General features: G+C 46.1%; 1 protein-coding gene and 1 pseudogene across 1 annotated transcript in view; one reads left to right on the top strand and one right to left on the bottom strand.

Moving 5' to 3' along the window:
• Window positions 1–21,644, top strand: part of LOC139253715 (contactin-associated protein-like 5) — a 1,602,302-nt gene that overhangs the window by 454,948 nt on the left and 1,125,710 nt on the right. The gene's annotated exons all lie outside the window — the stretch shown is intronic.
• LOC139259701 (anaphase-promoting complex subunit 11 pseudogene) lies at window positions 17,148–17,402 on the bottom strand (annotated as a pseudogene).

The following is a 21,644-nucleotide window of genomic DNA, read 5'->3' as shown; positions in this document are numbered from 1 at the left end:
TGGATGGAGAAAGTATAGGAGATACAGCAGCTGGCCGACAACCATGATGTGCGAGGATTCTTCATTGCAGCCAAGGCCACCTACGGGCCAAACACCCAAGGCCCCACCCCACTGCAGGCCAAGAACGGGGAAACACTCATTAAGGACACCGAGATAGTCAGGGCCTGCTGGAAGGAGCACTTCGAAGATCTCATCAATCGAGACTCTGCCTTTGACTTGAGTGTTCTCGACGCCATCTCACATCATGCTACCCGCCACCACCTCAGTGAGACCCCAACACTGCACAGGGTTGATAAAGCCATAAGACAGCTTAAAAATAACAAGGCTACGGTTGCGGACGGAATCCCTGCAGAGGCATTAAAGTATGGTGGAGAGGCACTGCTGGCACGAGTACACAACCTCATCTCTCTCATCTGGAGGGAGGAGAGCATGCCGGAGATCTTAGAGATGCAGTAATCGTGACAATCTTTAAAAAAGGGGACAAGTCTGACTGCGGCAACTACAGAGGAATCTCCCTGCTATCAGCCATTGGGAAGGTCATTGCTAGAGTCCTCCTCAACCGACTTCTTCCTGTGGCTGAGGAGCTCCTCCCAGAGTCACAGTGCAGATTTCGTCCCCTACGGGACACAACGGATATGATTTTTGCAGCGTGACAGCTGCAGGAAAAATGCAGGGAGCAGCGCCAGCCCTTACACATGGCCTTCTTCGATCTTACAAAGGCCTTTGACACTGTTGACCGCGAGGGTCTATGGAGCGTCCTCCTCCATTTTGGATGCCCCGAAAAGTTCGTCACCATCCTCCGCCTGCTCCACGATGACATGCAGGCCGTGATCCTTACCAACGGATCCATCACAGACCCAATCCACATCCGGACCGGGGTCAAACAGGGATGCATCATCGCCCCAACCCTCTTCTCAATCTTTCTCGCCGCCATGCTCCACCTCACAGTCAACAAGCTCCCCGCTGAAGTGGAACTAAACTACAGAACTAGTGGGAACCTGTTCAACCTGCGCCATCTCCAGGCCAGATCCAAGATCACCCCAACCTCTGTCATCAAGCTATAGTACGCTGACAACGCCTGCGTCTGCGCACATACAGAGGCTGAACTCCAGGACATAGTCGACATATTTACTGAGTCGTACGAAAGCATGGGCTTTACGCTAAACATCCATAAGATAAAGGTCCTCTACCAGCCTGTCGTCACCGCACAGCACTGCCCCCCGTCATCAAGATCCACAGCGCGGCCCTGGACAATGTGGACCACTTCCCATATCTCGGGAGCCTCCTTTCAACAAGAGCATGCATCGACGATGAGATCCAACACTGCCTCCAGTGCGCCAGTGCAGCCTTCGGCCGCTTGAGGAAAAGAGTGTTTGAAGACCAGGCCCACAAAACTGCCACCAAGCTCATAGTCTACAGAGCTGTCGTAATACCTGCCCTCTTGTATGGCTCAGAGACATGGACCACCATGTACAGTAGACACCTCCAAGTTGCTGGAGAAATATCACCAGCGATGCCTCCGCAAGATCCTACAAATCCCCTGGGAGGACAGGCGCACCAATATCAGCGTCCTCATTCAGGCTAACATCCCCAGCATTGAAGCACTGACCACATTCGATCAGCTCCACTGGGCAGGCCACATAGTTCGCATGCCAGACTCAAGACTCCCAAAGCAAGTGCTCTACTCGGAGCTCCTTCACGGCAACAAGCCAAAAGTGGGCAACGGAAATGCTACAAGGACACCCTCAAAGTCTCCTTGATAAAGTGCAACATCCCCACTGACACCTGGGAGTCCCTGGCCCAAGACCGCCCTAAGTGGAGGAAGTGCATCCGAGAGGGTGCTGAGCACCTCGAGTCTCAAACGCCGAGAGCATGCAGAAATCAAGCGCAGGCAGCAGAACGAGCATGCGGCAAACCAGTCCCACCCACCCCTTCCCTCAACGACTATCTGTCCCACCTGTGACAGAGTCTGTGGCTCTCGTATTCGACTGTTCAGCCACCAAAGAACTCACTTCAGGAATGGAAGCAAGTCTTCCTCGATTCCAAGGAACTGCCTATGATGATGATGATTACCCCCAGTACGATGTGCTTTAATTTTGCACACTAATCTCTTGTGTGGGATCTTGTCAAAAGCCTTTTGAAAGGTAGCGAGGAATAGAAGGTCATGCTGATAGGGTTAGATCAAGAGGTAGTGAGAGGAAGATTGTGTGGAGCACAAAGACCATCATGGAAGAGCTGGGCTGAATGGCCTGATTCTGTGCTGTATATTCTACGTAATTCCTAAGTGCTGCTGCCATGTACAGCTATTTATAACATCCGGCACCTAAATGATGGTTAGATCCAGAGCAATTTCTGCCGGAGATTACGTTCCAGTGAGTAACCACTGATTATCAGTTGATGAAGTTTTGCAACATTTGTATCAGGTTTGTTCATTCTTTGGTGCAGGCGTCGTGAAGCACCAACATAAATATTGGAGCATTGCTCCTTCGGCATCTGCCTTGAGTGATTATCCCAGTAAATGAAATGAGGTGGCAAACGGAAAACAAAAACACTTGCATGACCTTCAAAGAATATGCCATAGAAATAATGGACACCTTGGATATCTTGCAGTAATTTGAAAGCTGTAATCCATCTCTAGGTGCAGCTAATAGGTTCGGTCTCACAGTTTAGGACAACGCTACAACTCACAAAAGAGATTACTGCCTTGAAATTGCTTCCTCATATCCAAATTTGCCTAGTATCAAGGCAGAAAGGGTACAAGGGCATTCTGTCTTCACCTTGTGTTTTTGTGCAACAGACCCTTAATATTGACAGCAGAAGGCCTTCATTATATCACCAAAAGTGTCATGTATGCAAACATAGAAACATAGAAAATAGGTGCAGGAGTAGGCCATTCGGCCCTTCGAGTCTGCACCACCATTCGATAAGATCATGGCTGATCATTCCGTCAGTAAACCTCTACTGCTTTCTCTCTATACCCCTTGATCCCTTTAGCCATGAGGGCCATATCTAACTCCCTCTTGAATATATCCAATGAACTGGCATCAACAATTCTCTGCGGCAGGGAATTCCACAGGTTAACAACTCTCTGAGTGAAGAAGTTTCTCCTCATCTTCGTCCTAAATCGCCTACCCCTTATCCTAAGACTGTGACCCCTGGTTCTGGATTTCCCCAACATCAGGAACAATCTACCCACATCTAACCTGTCCCGTCCTGTCAGAATCTTGTTTGTTTCTATGAGATTCCCTCTCTTCCTTCTAAACTCCAATGTATAAAGGCCCAGTTGATACAGTCTCTCCTCATATGTCAGTCCCGCCATCCCTGGAATCAGTCTGATGAACCTTCGCTGCACTCGCTCAATATCAAGAATGTCCTTCCTCAGATTAGGAGACCAAAATTGAGAACAATATTCCAGGTGAGGCCTCACCAAGGCCCTGTACAACTGCAGTAAGACCTCCCTGCTCCTATACACAAATCCCCTAGCTATGAAGACCAACATACCATTTGCCTTCTTTACCGCCTGCTGTACCTGCGTGCCAACTTTCAATGACTGATGAAACATGACACCCAGGTCTCAATGCACCTCCCCTTTTCTTAATCTGCCACCATTCAGATAATATTCTGTCTTTGTGTTTTTGCCCCCAAAGTGGATAACCTCATATTTATCCACATTATACTGCATCTGCCATGCATTTGCCCACTCACCTAATCTGCCTAAGTCACCCTGCAGTCTCTTAGCATGCCCCTCACAGCTTACACAGCCACCTAGTTTAGTGTCATCTGCAAACTTGGAGATATTACATTCAATTTATTCATCCAAATCATTGATGTATATTGTAAAGAGCTGGGGTCCCAGCACTAAGCCCTGCGGCACTCCACTAGTCACTGCCTGCCATTCTGAAAAGGACCCGTTTATCCCAACTCTCTGCTTCCTGTCTGCCAACCAGTTCTCAATCCACGTCAGCACACTACCCCCAATACCATGTGCTTTGATTTTGCACACCAATCTCTTGTATGGGACCTTGTCAAAAGCCTTTTGAAAGTCCAAATACACCACATCCACTGGTTCTCCCTTGTCCACTCTACTGGGTACATCCTCAAAAAATTCCAGAAGATTTGTCAAGCATGATTTCCCTTTCATAAATCCATGCTGACTTGGTCCGATCCTGTCGCTGCTTTACAAAAGCGCTGCTATTTCATCCTTAATAATTAATTCCAACATTTTCCCCACCACTGATATCAGGCTAACCGGTCTATAATTACCCGCTTTCTCTTTCCCTCCCTTTTGAAAAAGTGGTGTTACATTAGCTACCCTCCAGTCCATAGGAACTGATCCCGAGTTGATCGACTGTTGGAAATGATTACCAATGCATCCACTATTTCTAGTGCCATTTCCTTAAGTACTCTGGTATCAGTCCCTGGGGATGTATCGGCCTTCAATCCCATCAATTTCCCTAACACAATTTCCCGCCAAATAAGGATATCCTTCAGTTCCTCCTTCTTATTAGACCCTCAGTCCCCTAGTACTTTCAGAAGGTGATTTGTGTCTTCCTTCGTGAAGACAGAACCAAAGTATTTGTTCAATTGGTCTGCAATTTCTTTGTTCCCCATTATAAATTCACCTGAATCTGACTGCAAGGGGCCTACGTTTGTCTTCACTAATCTTTTTGTCTTCACATATCTATCGAAGCTTTTGCAGTCAGTTTTTATGTTCCCCGCAAGCTTCTTCCCATACTCTATTTTCCCCCTCTTAATTAAACCCTTTGTCCTCCTCTGCTGAATTCTAAATTTCTCCCAGTCTTCAGGTTTGCTGCTTTTTCTGGCCAATTTATATGCCTCTTCCTTGGATTTAACACTATCCTTAATTTCCCTTGTTAGCCACGGTTGAGCCACCTTCTCCGTTTTATTTTTACTCCAGACAAGGATGTACAATTACTTGTACATGTGATCTTTAAATGTTTGCCATTGCCTATCCACCGTCAACCCTTAAGGTATCATTTGCCAGTCTACTAACCATGTATACTAACTGTATAGTCGCATAAGATTTGCTCCAGGTGGTACTGCTGTGGGAGACCTGAAGGTCACCTGAATAGGTGTGCAGGGCCCAGTATAAAAGTCTGCCCACCATGCTTGTGGTGCAATCTGGAGTTACAATAAATACGATTAAGGTCACAACAGCTCAAGTACAATACTAGATCTCATGGAGTCATTCATAAGAGTATTAAAGACATAACAACTGACGACAAGATTACGAACTTTCACGCTAAAATAACTAACTTGGTGCATTAGAAAAGTTCTCAGAGGATGAAGATTGGGAAGCCTTTATGAAGCGGCTCGACCAATATTTCGTAGCAAACGACCTGCTAGGTGATGATCCGGCCACACTGGCAGATAAGTGCAGAGCTATCCTGTTGACCAGATGTGGGCCCGCGGTCCACGGCCTCGTCAGAGACTTGTTTGCACCAGAGAAAACAATGACCAAGTCATACGAGGAGCTGAAAGTGCTAATTCGGGACCAATTCAAACCGAAGGAGAGCATCCTCATGGCCAGGCATCGATTTTATATACATCACTGCCCTGAGGGCCAGGAAATCGCGAAGGATGCTGCCGACTTCAGGAGGCTATCAGGACCGTGTGAATTCGGTGCATCCCTCACTGATGCCTCATGGGATGTCTTTGTAATTGGCATCGCTCATGAGGCCCTTCTTCACAGGCTACTCTCTGCCGAAACCACCGTCACTCTGCAGAAGCCCATCAGCATCAGCCAGGTGTTCATGACCTCAAGCTGCAGCTACAAGCAGATGATGACTCACTCGCAGGACTCAAACCTGGCAAGTACTGTAAATAGACTGTCGCCTTTCAGAGGCAGAACTGTTGAACGTGAATCTGCCCAGGGCCCCTAGTCCTTTAACTCAGAGTCCGCCGAGTGGTGCAAACAAGTCGAGTAGCACCATGCTGGCGTTGCGGAGGTAATCACAGGGTTCATCAGTGTCGGTTCAAAGACTATGTGTGCAAAGGCTGCAGCACAAAGGGCCACCTCCAGCGAATGTGCAAAAGAGCTGTGACTCACCACGTGGAAGAGGAGTCAGCAGATGGCTGTGAATCCAGCGTGGATTACGAGGACATTGGTAGAGAGGCAGCTCAGTCCCAGGATGAAGTTTATGGAGTATATACCTGCACCACAGATTGCCCTCCAGTGATAATTGAAGTCGCGAGAAATGGCGTTCCAGTCTTGATTGAATTGGACATGGGGGCGAGTCAGTCAGTAATGAGCCAGGAAGCCTTTGAGAGGCTATGGAATGATCAAGCTGAACGACCCAAGCTGGTCCCAGTTCAGGCAAAGCTGCCCACCTACACCAAGGAACTGATATCAGTTATTGCTAGTGCGGATGCAAGTGTATTCCATGATGGCGCAGTGCACAATTTACCATTGTGAATTGTTTCAGGTGATGGACCATTACTTGGAAGAAGATGGATAGCGAAGATTAATTGGAACTGGGAAGACTTCATCCCTCCAGCGATCGATGTCCCCCATGCTCAGAGGCAGAGCAAGCCCCCACCTTCGGTTGGACCAGGCACCGGAGAGCAGATCCCCACAGCTCCTGAGGCACATAGAAACATAGAAAATAGGTGCAGGAGTAGGCCATTCGGCCCTTCGAGCCCACACCGCCATTCATTGAGTTCATGGCTGAACATGCAACCTCAGTATCCCATTCCTGCTTTCTCGCCATACCCCTTGATCCCCCTGGTAGTAAGGACTACATCGAACTCCTTTTTGAATAATATAGCACAGACCGCTCAACACGACTGCATGGCGATGATCCGGCCGAGATGACCCAAACGCACCTTCACGGTTTCAGTGGCAGGACTCCTGGGATGAAGATTAGATCCGAGGGCACCTTCCCAGCTTTAGTGGCAGAATCCCTGGGAAAGAAGATCGTGTCAGTTGACATCATGGACAGAGAAAAGATGGCGTCCAAACCACGAGGTGCAGTGCTAATGGAGCAATGGCACGTGGTTCCATGCAAGGAAGACGATTGGGGTAAAAGTAGTAAGGCCATTTTAAAGGAGGCCAGCAGCCCGCCATTTTCGAATGAACTGCTTGAAATTGTAAACCAATGTAAAAGTCCAGCTGTAACGAGTAAAATGTTGTTGAGCGATGTCGGGTGCAAATTGCAATCAGCCAATGTAGCGGGCAAACACCTAACGGTCGTATACAGGTCCAGCGAGCTATCCAATGCTGTAGCCTGCGTCCCCGGGACCAGAATCATGTATCATAAAGTGTCCCCACGGCTGACAGAATTAGACAAGCCACAGAGTAAACGATCCCCGGAGAGCAGAGGCACCGGTAGCGATACCGTGACTCAAATCGGTTTAACATTGCAGGCTCCTGATGGCATGAACCGCCACGGGCCAGAAACAGTAAACTGCACCTCTGCTCGCAGTCGGCTACCGTCGCCCACCACCAGGGTGGAAAAGGCGCAGCCCATAAATACACTCGCCACAACGGCAATGCCCCAGAGCGAAGGGTCAACCGCAACAGCTCCTCCGACCGGGACCTGGACCAGCCAGGATCTCAAACAAGAGAGTGCTCACAACGGTGCCCTCAAGGAAAGCGAGTCCCCGGCGAACTGCTAGACATGACGAGGCAGCCCCACTGTTGTTTCGACGAATCGCTCACTCGGTCAGACCGCTTCCCAGGGAGCAGCAGCGACACTGTGCAAATGAAAAGGACAGGGAGGTCACAGACACATCAGCTGTCTTTGGGCCTGACCGACACTAGGAGTTATGGCAAGAGCCCTGAGCTCTGGCAACTCAAGCAAAATGAGCTCACCTCGCCCACAGACCCACTAGCATGGGGCGCTGTGCCGCCACCAGACAACCCGGATCTTATCCGGCCGTGCTGGAACTAGACTGTCCTTGTGTACCTGTACTGATATACCTGTACTGATCATGTAAATGTACCACACAAAAAGAAACGCAACTGTAATCCACCCAACAAATGTACCAAAATGTAAATATAAAACCCATGTGATGAACTTGAATGCAACTTGCATGTAACGGGGGGGGGGGGGAGGGGGGGCGGGGGGGGAGAATAGAGTAGTCATGGACTCACAACCAGAAACCACAGGGACCTCCACTGGCAACAAATCTCACTACCAACCCACCCAAGTTAGAAGCGACCCTCCAATGGTCAACCAGGAAGAGCAAAGCCCAGGTCACCGTCAATGTACGAGTCAATTTGCATTAAAGACTTGGGGGAAAGTGATGTCATGTATGTCGACCATGTGTACTCACTGTATAGTTACATAATGTGTGCCACCAGAGGGCACTGCAGGGGGAGACCTGAGGGTCACTTGTATAGGTGTGCAGGGCCCAGTTTTAAAGGCTGCCCACCATGCTTGTGCCTCACTCTGGGGTTACAATAAATGGGACTAAGGTCACAACAGCTCAAGTACAATACTAGACCTCATGGAGCCATTCATAAGAGTATTAAAGACATTACAAAAAGTGTGGCCGAAGGCAGTGATGTGCAACCTGTTATCCTTTATCCTGGCATTCCAGCTCTGGAAACACACGCAGCACAGCCCTATCTCTATTTATAAAATTTAGATCGTCCTGATTGAACTTTCTGGGCCTGATGGTTTCCAAAGGCCTGTTTTCCACACTGCCACCTCATTGATCGATAAAACCTAATCAGAACATCAAAATCTCTTTACTAGCAACGCGAGATATATGCAAATGAATGGGAAGGCTGGTTTAAACTTTACATTTGGCCACAAAGACAACAACCTCCGGCCTCAGATGGAGCCCTTGCAACATTTGCTTTGTGAATGATGTGATGCAAGTGATTGCCTCGGTAATGTTGTATTTATTCTAATGTCACCACGGCGACTCCTGATCAATCCTGGTGTCACAGCAGACACTGCAAATAGAACAGATGTGTTTTCAATGCCAATTTTTTTTTTTTCATTTATATCAGCAGGAGCCACAGGAACCTTCTCGCTCCACAGTAGTGGGAGTCTGCTAACAGTTTAAAACGCTCCTATACACACGAGCTGGCTGCATCGCCCAGGGTATTTAAAAAATGTCAGTCATTAGTAGGAAGTCATCTGCTACATCGGGGCCTCCATGCATTTCCATATTTGGATAGCGGGCTCATGAGGACCTACTCCAGTTGAAGTAACAAATCAGCCTCGGAAAACAGACTCGGGCAATTGTGTCTCATAATGAATCTGGAGAAATACCAACTGTGTTAGAATTTCTTTTTAAAAAGGTCACCTCAGGAGCAATCCTTGTCTGTCGAAAATTTTCCAAGGGATGGTAGTCGCAGGTGTACAAGCTGCTGTTGCACAGTTTTCACCTGGGAACCAAATCCTCCTGGGCCTGGGGCAAGCACGATTAGCCAGAATTTTTGGACGTCCCCATGACAGACTATTTTGCCACGTCATCCATTAGGAAAACGCTCTTCAAATTCTCCCATTGTGATGAGGATTTCATTTGATGGGGATATTGGCTCAAATGATCAGGATGTTGAAACAGTTTGGGGTGTGCTAATGAATAATAAAAGTGAAAAAAGTTACAGGTGGGCGTAGTCTATAGGTCCCCTAACAGTAGCAACTCTGTTGGTCAGTGTATAAACCAGGAAATAGTGGGGGCTTGTAAAAAGGGAACAGCTATAATCATGGGTGATTTTAACCTCCATATTGATTGGACAAATCAAATTGGTCAGAGTAGCCTTGAGGAGGAGTTCATAGAGTGCATAAGGGACGGGTTCCTTGAGCAGTATGTAACGGAACCAACCAGGGGGAAAACTATCTTAGATCTGGTCCTGTGTAATCAGACAGGATTAATAAACAATCTCCTAGAAATGGATTCCCTTGGAATGAGTGATCATAGCATGGTTGAATTTCAAATTCAGATGGAGGGTGAGAAAGTTGGATCTCAAACCAGTGTACTACGCTTAAATAAAGGAGACTACAAAGGTATGAGGGCAGAGTTGGCCAAAGTGAACTGGGAAAATAGATTAAAGTGTAGCACGGTTGATGAACAGTGATGTACGTTTAACGAGATATTTCACAATTCTTAAGAAAAATATATTCCAGTGAGGAGGAAAGGGTGTAAGAAAAAAGATAACAATCCGTGGCTAACTAAAGAAAAAAAGGACGGTATCCAATTAAAAACAAGGGCATACAAAGTGGCCAAAACTAGTGGGAGGACAGACGATTGGGAAGCTTTTAAAAGCCAGCAAAGAATGACTAAAAAAATGACCCTCTCCATCCACCCACTGCCTGGACTGGTTAATGGCTACCTTGACCATGCTCAGGAGCAGTCCTACCAGGAGACCTTCCAACCTGCCCGCTCCCCTCTGCACCGTGTGACCAAAAATCAGCCCTGTGAGACTGAAGTGCCGCCAGAATTTGAGGAGCAGCCCCTTCAAATAGTGGAACAGGAGCTGCAACCTGACACAGTCAAAATAGACGTGGAACCACGGACTCCTCCAGACTCAACAGCTCTACAACTATACTTACAGGAGCATACATTACAGTGGGTAAGGCCTAGGTAAAGATATTCCAGGCGTTCTCTCTCTGTAACAAAGTCCCTCGCCTTTGCTCAGGTACTACCCCTGCTGGCACAGCTGAGATGAAGAATGATAGCCATTTACAGTTTAGATGGTAATTTTCCCGGTCTGTCTGTGCCGATCTCGTCAGACCTACTCTGGTACTGATCGTTTCTTGGTCTGCCTCTGAAATCTCTTTCTGTTTCACTTTTGAATGTAATGAAAATTTTTGGTTGGTTCGAATTTCTCTGCAGACATCGCAGTTTTTTTTTAAATTTCGACAAAATTTGACAAATACTTGAAGGTAAAACATTTGCAGGGCTGTGGGGAAAGGGCAGGGGGACTTTGACTAATTAGATAGCGCACGATTTTCAAAGAGCCAGCTCAAGCATGATGGGCCGAATGGCTTCTTTCTGTGCTGTATGATTCTGTGATTTCAGTTTTCACTTCTATATTATCCAAGGAAAATATTTCTTCAAAATTGTACATTAATGATTTAGACGAGGGGATTAAATGTAGTATCTCCAAATTTGCGGATGACACTAAGTTGGGTGGCAGTGTGAGCTGCGAGGAGGATGCTATGAGGCTGCAGAGTGACTTGGATAGGTTAGGTGAGTGGGCAAATGCATGGCAGATGAAGTATAATGTGGATAAATGTGAGGTGGTAAAAACAGAGAGGCAGACTATTATCTGAATGGTGACAGATTAGGAAAAGGGGAGGTGCAACGAGACCTGGGTGTCATGGTACATCAGTCATTGAAGGTTGGCATGCAGGTACAGCAGGCGGTTAAGAAAGCAAATGGCATGTTGGCCTTCATAGCGAGGGGATTTGAGTACAGGGGCAGGGAGGTGTTACTACAGTTGTACAGGGCCTTGGTGAGGCCACACCTGGAGTATTGTGTACAGTTTTGATCTCCTAACTTGAGGAAGGACATTCTTGCTATTGAGGAAGTGCAGCGAAGGTTCACCAGACTGATTCCAGGGATGGCGGGACTGACATTTCAAGAAAGACTGGATCAACTGGGCTTGTATTCACTGGAGTTCAGAAGAATGAGAGGGGATCTCATAGAAATGTTTAAAATTCTGATGGGTTTAGACAGGTTAGATGCAGGAAGAATGTTCCCAATGTTGGGGAAGTCCAGAACCAGGGGTCACAGTCTAAGGATAAGGGGTGAGCCATTTAGGACCGAGATGAGGAGAAACTTCTTCACCCAGAGAGTGGTGAACCTGTGGAATTCTCTACCACAGAAAGTTGTTGAGGCCAATTCACTAAATATATTCAAAAAGGAGTTAGATGTAGTCCTTGCTACTAGGGGGAATCAAGGGGTATGGCGAGAAAGCAGGAATGGGATACTGAAGTTGCATGTTCAGCCATGAACTCATTGAATGGCGGTGTAGGCTCGAAGGGCCGAATGGCCTACTCTGCACCTATTTTCTATGATTCTATGTTTCTTCCCCTGCCTTTTAAATCGAACAACCTCATCGCTTTTCGCTGTATTGAGATTAGCCCAACTCCTGTTTTTTCCTGGCCTTATTCACAGTACTAGATTCCTACCTGTATTCCTTCTCATTTACTCTTCGGCTATTTATTTTAGAGTTACCTTTACTTTCTAAGTTCCCGTGGATGAGAATGTACTTTGATTCCCATGGGTTTTCCTTAATCAAATTAATTAGTGTCCTTCCTTTCCCAGGTGCTGTCAAATTTTACCTCATTACCCTCAGCATAAGAACATAAGAAATAGGAGGAGTAGGCCATTTGGCTCCTCGAGCCTGCTCCGCCATTTGATAAGATCATGGCTGATCTGATCATGGACTCAGCTCCACTTCCCTGCCCACTCCCCATTACCCTTTACTCCCTTATCACTCAAAAATCTGTTTATCTCCGCCTTAAATATATTCAATGACCCAGCCTCCACAGCTCTCTGGGGAAGAGAATTCCATTGATTAACAACCCTCAGAGAAGAAATGCCTCCTCATCTCAGTTTTAAATGGGCGGCCCCTTATTCTATCTCCCCTAGTTTTAGTTTCCCCTATGAGTGGAAATAGTACAAGTATTGCTTGCTTGCAAGTAAAAGTGACTGAGGAACCTAAAGCAGTGTACTCCCGTTTACCTTTCCCATAATCCTATGCTGCTTAGATGACGTCTTTTTTTTACATTGAAAAACCGAAGAGAAACACCAAAGCCTATCATTCAGGTGCATTAAAGTATTCAAGATTGACAGCGGACAAGTTATATCAAGAAGGAGTGTTTAGATTACGCAAAGCTTAGTTTTAAAGGGCCCAAGTTTCCACATGATTTGCGCCTGATTTTTAGGAGCAACTGGTGGAGAACGGACTATCTTAGAAATCGCAATTCTCCACATTTTCTTTTCTGCAGTTCTAGTCAGGTAGAACAGTTCTACTTTGGAACAGGATTTTTTCTTCAAAAGGGAGCGTGTCCGGCCACTGACGCCTGATTTCAAAGTTTCCACAGTGAAAACGTACTCCAAACTAAAGTAGAATGGAGCAAGTGAAGATTTTTGTAGAACTGAAAAAACCTGTTCTACACATTAAAAAATCAGGCGCAGGTTACAAATTCGGCGTCCAGAACGAGGTGTGGGGGGAGGGGGGGGGGAAGGGAACTCTACAATAAATCCTTATTTATACTTCTACAAATATTATACAAATAAATCCAACCTGAATAAACATTGATAAGCAAAGAAAAGATTAAATAAACCATCTTCCTACCTGTGTGAAAGTGCTTCAGGCACGGAGAATTCTGCAGTCAGCCTGAGGCACCCGTTCTTCCCGCGGGGGGGGGAGGCGCCCGTTCTTCCCGCGGGGGGGAGGGGAGAGGAGGCGCCCGTTCTTTCCCGTGGGGGGGGGGGGGAGGCGCCCATTCTGCCCGCGGGGGGGGGGAAACGGGAGGAGCCCGTTCTGCCCACTGGTGGGGGTGGGGGGAAGGAGACAGTGAGAAGGCTGCAAGTGCTGATATGCTGATGGCAATGTGCTTTTATTAAAAAAATGTTCAAAAATTAAATAGCTACAAAGAACTACAAAAATGGCCGAGTGCCAATGTTTTTTTCACACTGAGCATGTGCGAACGCTCCAACGCGCACGCGCAGCGTTGCCGGCAGGAAAAAAACTAATTTAAATATTACCCGCCCCCTCCCACTTACAAAATCGGCGCGAGTGTAGGCTCCGCCCCCCCTGGGCGCCGCGCCAGGCAGACAAGGAGCTGCAGAACGCTCCAGAATCGCGATTTTTTTTTTAGGCGCCGTTTTAGGCGCGATAAACGGGCGCCCAGCTCGGAGGGGCGCCCGTTTTTTATCGTGTGGAAACTTGGGCCCAAAAAGCCTAGACATTGTAAAAGGGAGGGGAAGACTGAATGAGACTCAGACTTCTGAGATGTTGGAAAAGAATGCTGGAATACTTGCATTTACCTAGCTTCTGTCATGACCTCAGCCAATGAAATACGTTTGAAGTTTAGTCACTGTTGGAATGTAGGAAACACGGCAGCCAATTTTTGCACAGCAAAGTCCCACAAACAGCAATGTGTTAATGACCAGATGATCTGCCTTCGTGATATTGGTTGAAGGGTAAATATTGGCCATGTCTCACGTGTGTACTTTTGGGATCACTAGCCACTAGATGGTGTCACTGTTGGAGGCCATGGGGCTGCATGCACGGGTGTGCAGCCCAAGTATAAAAGGCCAGCCATTTTGTATATTAGGCACTTTGGGCCTTAATAAAGCAGAGCGAAGGTCATACCTCTTGGAGTTAAACAGTACTCAGTCTAACAGTTATTGCATGCGCAACATCATGAACTCCCCTGTATTTCTGCAAAATAGTTCTGCAAATTTCACTTGTGGATTGCAACCAGCAATGTCAGAGGTGTAATTTTGTACCTTTATCGCAATAGATGTTAGGGGATGTCTACTCCTTTATGCCAGTAATATCAGGTGAATTGGCCCAACCAGCGCAACAGATCGGGGAATTTTAAACGTGAGTTACGCCCGAAAGCATTCATGTTTGAGTTTCCGCAATCTTTTAATTTGGTTCAAGAGTCAATTGGCCCGGATCAAACCCAGCCCACAAAAGTGGCCACGCCTCCAGAATGACGATTGTGCTGGTTCGGAATGGTTTTTCAAATTTACGCTCCTTTTCTTAGCTGCACTGGCACTAGTAGGCACATTTTTCATATCAAACCATATTTAATTTACACCAACTAGTGTACATCAACGAATGAGCAAATTGTTCAGCATTGTATTTGTAAGTCATTTTCAGTGATTTTAAATCCGGTTACTCACAGGTGGAGGACTAGACAACTCGTTACAAAATGCTGATTTTTTTTTCATGATAAACCCATTCTCAGCTGTATTAATAAAACTGCACCAGGTTACCACTCTTAAATACATCAAGGAATAATTTTAATGGAAAGAAAAGAAAATTAGGTTCTATTACACTGCCCAATTGCGCTGGTTCATAGCAGATTTTAAATTGGTGATTATGCAAATGATTTTTAATGGAAACGTGAACTGTAACCTAACCAGTGTCAGCTGTGGCTCAGTGGGTAGCACACACACTTCTGAGTCAGAAGGCTGTGGGTTCAAGTCTAAAATCTAGGCTGACACTCCATTGCAGTGCTGAGGGAGTGCTGCACTGTCGGAGGTGCCGGCTTTCGGATGAGACGTTAAACTGAGGCCCCGCCTATTCTCTCAAGTAGACGTAAAAGATCCCATGGCATTATTTCGAAGAAGAGCAGGGGAGTTATCCCCGGTGTCCTGGCCAATATTTATCCCTCAATTAACATAACAAAAAAAGAGATTATTAGGTCATTATCTTGATCAGCTCCACTGGGCAGGCCACATTGTTCGCATGCCAGACACAAGATTCCCAAAGCAAGTGTTCTACTCGGAGCTCCTTCACGGCAAACGAGCCAAAGGCGGGCAGCTGAAATGTTACAAGGACACCCTCAAAGCCTCCCTGAAAAAGTGCAACATCCCCACTGACACCTGGGAGTCCCTGGCCCAAGACCACCCTAAGTGGAGGAAGAGCATCCGGGAGCGCGCTGAGCACCTGGAGTCTCGTCGTCGAGAGCATGCAGAAATCAAGCGCAGGCAGCGGAAGGAGCATGTGGTAAACAAGTCCCACCCTCCCTTTCCCTCAACGACTATCTGTCCCACCTGTGATAGAGACTATGGTTCTCGTATTGGATTGTACAGCCACCTAAGAACTCATGTTTGGAAGCAAGTCTTCCTTGTTTCCGAGGGACTACCTATGATGATGATGAGTTTGTGGGAGCATGCTTGTGCGGAAATTTGCTTCCGCATTTCTTACATTAGAACAGTGACTGCACTCCAAAAGTACTTCATTGGCTGTGAAGTGCTTTGAGACATCCAGTGGTCATGAAAGGGGCTATATAAATCCAAGTCTTTCTTTCATTTAGTGCAATTTTGAGTGCATTTTTCTCAACTGTGCCCAAAGCGGAAATCCCATTGTGATTAATCCAGATTTTGGAATAAATTTATCAGGTTCGATCTAAATTTAGACAGTCTTTATAATCATCAAAGCTTTAGAATGTATCTATAAATTACTGAACGGTTACAACTAGAACATTTAAATCACCCTGAAAATAATGTTTTAATTGATGGGAATTATTGATACATGCTGAAGGGTGTTTTGTGACGAATCGAATACTGGTGCATTTTCTTTTATACTTCTCCTTCTTAGGAGGTCCCTCGTATCGAGGATGACTTGCTTCCACACCAAAAAGGGATGAGTTGACAGGTGTTTCAATGAGGGACCTGATATTTCAGGTCCCGGACTACATATTGAAGGGTGGAAGATGCCTGTGCGTGGATTTTTTAACGTGTGGAGGCCATTGCACACCAGCCACCACACAGGGTTGACAGAGCTCGGCCTTGGTCCAGTGGCAAGGGTTAACCAAGACTCCTGGAGACTAGCTCTGCTGCACGGACCTAGTGCACACACATATTGCAGTGTGGGCTGGCCCGTGCTGCCCCTGGGCCCTTGTCTTTGCTGGGCACCGGACTGGTGCATTTAGAAGCCTTATTAAGGGTGATATAATACAGAGTTATGACAGTAGAATAATTTAATGTGAAAGCTTCCATAATGGCTGTACAATTTTCTAATGGAATTGCTGGATTCATAGCCACTCTGAAATTTTTTTTAAAAATACATTACAAATCTCACTTGAGAATGTCAGATTAATATCCTTTCTCGGAAATTTGTCCAGATGAAATCTCTTGACATTAGAACCACTTACAAGTTTCAGAATATGTTGTTTTAGGGACTAAAAGTATTACAGATCTCATGAGAGTGGCCTTTAATACACAAACATATTTCAGCAGCTCCCTGCTTTATTATAGAGCAGCTTTGACTTTCACTCTGTCAATCAATCGGGTCCACACTGGCTATGTAAACTGCTAAATAGATGCCCTGCCCTTTTGAACTCCAGCAACAACAATCAATAGCACTAACACACAGCTTCCGTTGCATTATTGTTGAGAAACCAAAGAAAAAGTCTGAATAAAGTCTGAATCTGAACCTGCAGGATTCCTCGCTCGATTTCTCCAGTTGCTCATCACTCCTTGAATTTCCACTCCCATCGACACATGGGACAATGCTGCTGTACCTGTTGGGAATTCAGCCATTTCAGGATACAGTGCATGTGGAAACAATGAGAGCACTAACCACACACCAGTGGACACTCGTTTCCTGGCACTTTACAGTCCTGGAAGGAACCGTTAAATGCCATCCAGCAGATGCCACAATTCTCGTAGTTCGCCACCCAAAACCACGTGGCGATGGCGTTCCAGTGCTTCACCTTCACGTGCATCGCGGCGGACGGGGACCGGGCGCTTCAAACGGCACTGAGGGTTACTGCTGGTATTCAAGAAAAGAAAGACTTGATCATAGATTCATAGAATGGCCATGAATCCAGCACAGGAGGCCATTCGGCCCTTCGTGCCTTTGCTGGCTCCCTGGCAGGGAACTTCAATTAATCCCACTCCCCTGCTCTGTCCCCACAGCGCTATAAGTTTATATGGTGCCTTTCATGACCTCAGGATTTCCAAATGTGCTTTATGGCCAATTAAGTACTTTTTGAAGGGTAGTCACTGTTGCAATGTAGGAAACATGGTATAAGGAAATCTCTTAAGCTCAATTAAATGATTCCTTGTGATTCAGGCTCGAGTGTTTTTGTCCATATGCAAGTTTATTACTTAGTCCCAAGGTGATCAAGCTTGACCTCCGCATGGAGATGGACTTCCAACCGTCCTGTGAGCTCGATCCACAAGAAGGATGCTACCTGTACTTTGTCACAAGTTCAAAAGCATTCCAACCATCCTTAAAGTACTTTCCTCCTTAATGTGAGTCATATCACATGATGCCCAGAATGTATATTGAAAAGAGGTTTCTTCACCAAATCTGCAGACTTGATATAATAGCTATCTTTAATTGTTAATCAGTTTCACTTGACATTCTGCCTTAACATTACTAAATGAACAGGATGACCTAGACAATCCCAGACAGTTAATGTGATACTGCTTGGGGGCCTCCATTGTTCTGCCAATTCCTGACACTCGCCCCTCAAATGGGATGTAGCCATTCTGTCTGCTATTTGCTATTCCCATTCGCCTGACTAATCTCCAATATTAGCAAATCCTAATCAGACAATGGCCTCTGACACCAAGGCAATTCTAACACAAAGCAATCAAATGGCACACAGCAAGATCCCACAATCAGCGATGTGATAACGACCAGATAATCTTCACTGCTCCTCTTCGAAATAGTGCCATGGCATCTATTATGTCCACCTGAGTAGGTGCATGGGACCTCAGTTTAACCTCTCATCTGAAGCACGGCAGCTCAGACAATGCTGCTCTCCCTCAGTGTTACCACTGAGCCACTGCTGTCATGCCCTGTACAAAGCACTGGTAAGCATTCTTCTTGTACAGCCAGGATTATTCTACAAGTTTGGGCATTGCCTTGCAGAGTTATCCGTAGCTGGGTGGCGAGAATCTTAATTCTTCATCACAGATTCCATTAATGAGTCAGGCTGGTTGGCCAATGGTCAATAGGGCCCTGAGGTTCTGTAGATCAGCCTGACTCACATATTGGATTATGGAATCAGCTACGCAGAGCTGATCTGATTCAACAGGCATATCATCTTGGAACCAGCTTTGCCCCAAAGAGACTTACTCCTACAAGTTTAAAGACGTGTTAAGTGGATAGAAAGTACAAGCAATTTTTCACAAGCAGCATGATGACCAGCACATTTTGCTGCACTCTGTACCAATCTCCTAATGATAGCGCAGCCACACGATGGCCCAGAAATTGCGGTTGGAGGATTCATGCTGGCGGGAGCCTCCGACAGAAATTCTTTTTACGAAAGTACCTGGTGGTCCCGGAGGAACATAGACTTGCGCTCCAAGGCCCAGCTGAATAGTCCAGAGTAGGGGCAGGTATTCCAGTAGCGTATGTGCAGCCTTTTTATTATGTGGGCCGGAAGAACCAATTAAAATAGCGTATCCCCATTCGCGGTGATGGTGAGTTGCATTTGTACGGAGAACACCATTTCTATAAACAACCGCTAAAACACATAAACATTTTAAATAAATAAGAAAAACACTTCACATGTTTAAAATTAATTGAAATTGAATTTAATGAAATGTTTTAGACAAAAAATTATTTTCTTTAAATTTTTAAAAATGTTTTAATAGGGATAAAAAATAAACTTACCTTAATGGACAGGGTTTTTAAAATAACAATTAAGAAAGTTTTATTTTTCTATCTTTTAAAACTCTTACGCTGGTAAAAGCAGGCCTTACACTTGCTTTTAGCAGGCTTAAGAGTTTGAAGGACATTCGCTGGGCAAGAGTTGGGCAAATAGCCCCCAATCTCTGCCCGCGAAGGCCTTTCTCCCAGGGATGGGTTGGAACTGTCAAAGGACATTTTGACAATTTGCAAGTGCCGGTTTTCGGTGCATGCGCATCGCACGCCAAGAACCGACACTTGAGGGGTCTCTACGGTGTGTGTGCACATCGTACACGCCCGTACAGACAGTGATTTTTGGCCCACTATATCCTGCAGAGCAGTAGTTGTACCAGCAGGGGAAGTGATGCATCAGCAGCATCCTCTTCCTTCTTTGCAACCCAATGCTGGCGGGCTATGAATCCTGGATATAACTCACCATCATATCCCACTGGTTAGCCCGTTGCTCCAGATTCTGAGGAAAGCACACTCATCATCATAGGCAGTCCCTCGGAATTGAGGAACACTTGCTTCCACTCTATGTTTCTATTACTAGGGGGATCAAGGGGTATGGCGAGAAAGCAGGAATGGGGTACTGAAGTTGAATGTTCAGCCATGAACTCATTGAATGGCGGTGCAGGCTAGAAGGGCCGAATGGCTTACTCCTGCACCTATTTTCTATGTTTCTGTGTTTCTATGTTTCTAAACATGGCCTTCATTGAGAGAGGGAGGGAGTACAAAAGCAGGGAGGTCCTGCTGCAACTGTACAGGATATTGGTGAGGCCGCACCTGGAGTACTGCGTGCAGTTTTGGTCACCTTACTTAAGGAAGGATATACTAGCTTTGGAGGGGGTACAGAGACGATTCACGAGGCTGATTCCAGAGATGAGGGGGTTACCTTATGATGATAGATTGAGTAGACTGGTTCTTTACTCGTTGGAGTTCAGAAGGATGAGGGGTGATCTTATAGAAACATTTAAAATAATGAAAGGGATAGACAAGATAGAGGCAGAGAGGTTGTTTCCACTGGTCGGGGAGACTAGAACTAGGGGGCACAGCCTCAAAATACGGGGGAGCCAATTTAAAACCGAGTTGAGAAGGAATTTCTTCTCCCAGAGGGTTGTGAATCTGTGGAATTCTCTGCCCAAGGTAGCAGTTGAGGCTAGCTCATTGAATGTATTCAAATCACAGATAGATAGATTTTTAACCAATAAGGGTATTAAGGGTTATGGGGAACGAGCGGGTAAGTGGAGCTGAGTCCATGGCCAGATCAGCCATGATCTTGTTGAATGGCGGAACAGGCTCGAGGGGCAAGATGACCTACTCCTGTTCCTAATTCTTATGCTCTTATGTTCTTATGTTCTTATGTTCCCGTTCCGGCTTCCGTCCCACCTCCGTTGAACCGCAAGTGGGTTGGAGGTGGGTTCAGGTCGGGAATCCCATTTTTTAAAATTTAACTATTCCCACGCTCTAAACATAGAAAACATAGAAAATAGGTGCAGGAATAGGCCATTCAGCCCTTCGAGCCTGCACCACCATTCAATAAGATCATGGCTGATCATTCCCTCAGTACCCCTTTCCTGATTTCTCTCCATACACCTTGATCCCTTTAGCCGTAAGGGCCATATACAACTCCCTCTTGAATATATCCAATGAACTGGCATCAACAACTCTCTGCGGTAGGGAATTCCACAGGTTAACAACTCTCTGAGTGAAGAAGTTTCTCCTCATCTTAGTCTTAAATGGCCTACCCCTTATCCTAAGACTGTGTCCCCTGGTTCTGGACTTCCCCATCATCGGGAAAATTCTTCCCGCATCTAACCTGTTCAGTCCCGTCAGAATCTTATAATTTCTATGAGATCCCCTCTCATCCTTCTAAACTCCAGTGTATAAAGGCCCAGTTGATCCAGTCTCTCCTCATATGTCAGACCAGCCATCCTGGGAATCAGTCTGGTGAACCTTCGCTGCACTCCCTCAATAGCAAGAACGTCCTTCCTCAGATTAGGAGACCAAAACTGAACACATCCTTCTTTAGATTAAATCAGTAAGAATAAATTAAAATGTTTAATTCATTGTACAATTTTGTACTGAAAGCAAAATACAGTGAGGGAAAGAAAGAAGGTATTGAGAGAGAGAGTTAAAAGAGCGATGAGGGAGTAAAGGGTTATGGGGACTGGGCAGGGAAGTGGAACAGATTCCATAAGAACATATGAAATAGGAACAGGAGTCAGCCATACTGCCCCTCGAGCCTGTTCCACCATTCAATAAGACCATGGCTGATCTGATCATGGACTCAGCTCCACTTCCCCGCCCACTCTCCACAACC

Source organism: Pristiophorus japonicus, chromosome 3 (assembly GCF_044704955.1).
Source record: "Pristiophorus japonicus isolate sPriJap1 chromosome 3, sPriJap1.hap1, whole genome shotgun sequence".
In the NCBI taxonomy this organism is placed as follows: domain Eukaryota; kingdom Metazoa; phylum Chordata; class Chondrichthyes; family Pristiophoridae; genus Pristiophorus; species Pristiophorus japonicus.
The sequence above is the reverse complement of the archived record's forward strand: the minus strand, read 5'-3'. Positions and strand labels throughout refer to the sequence as shown.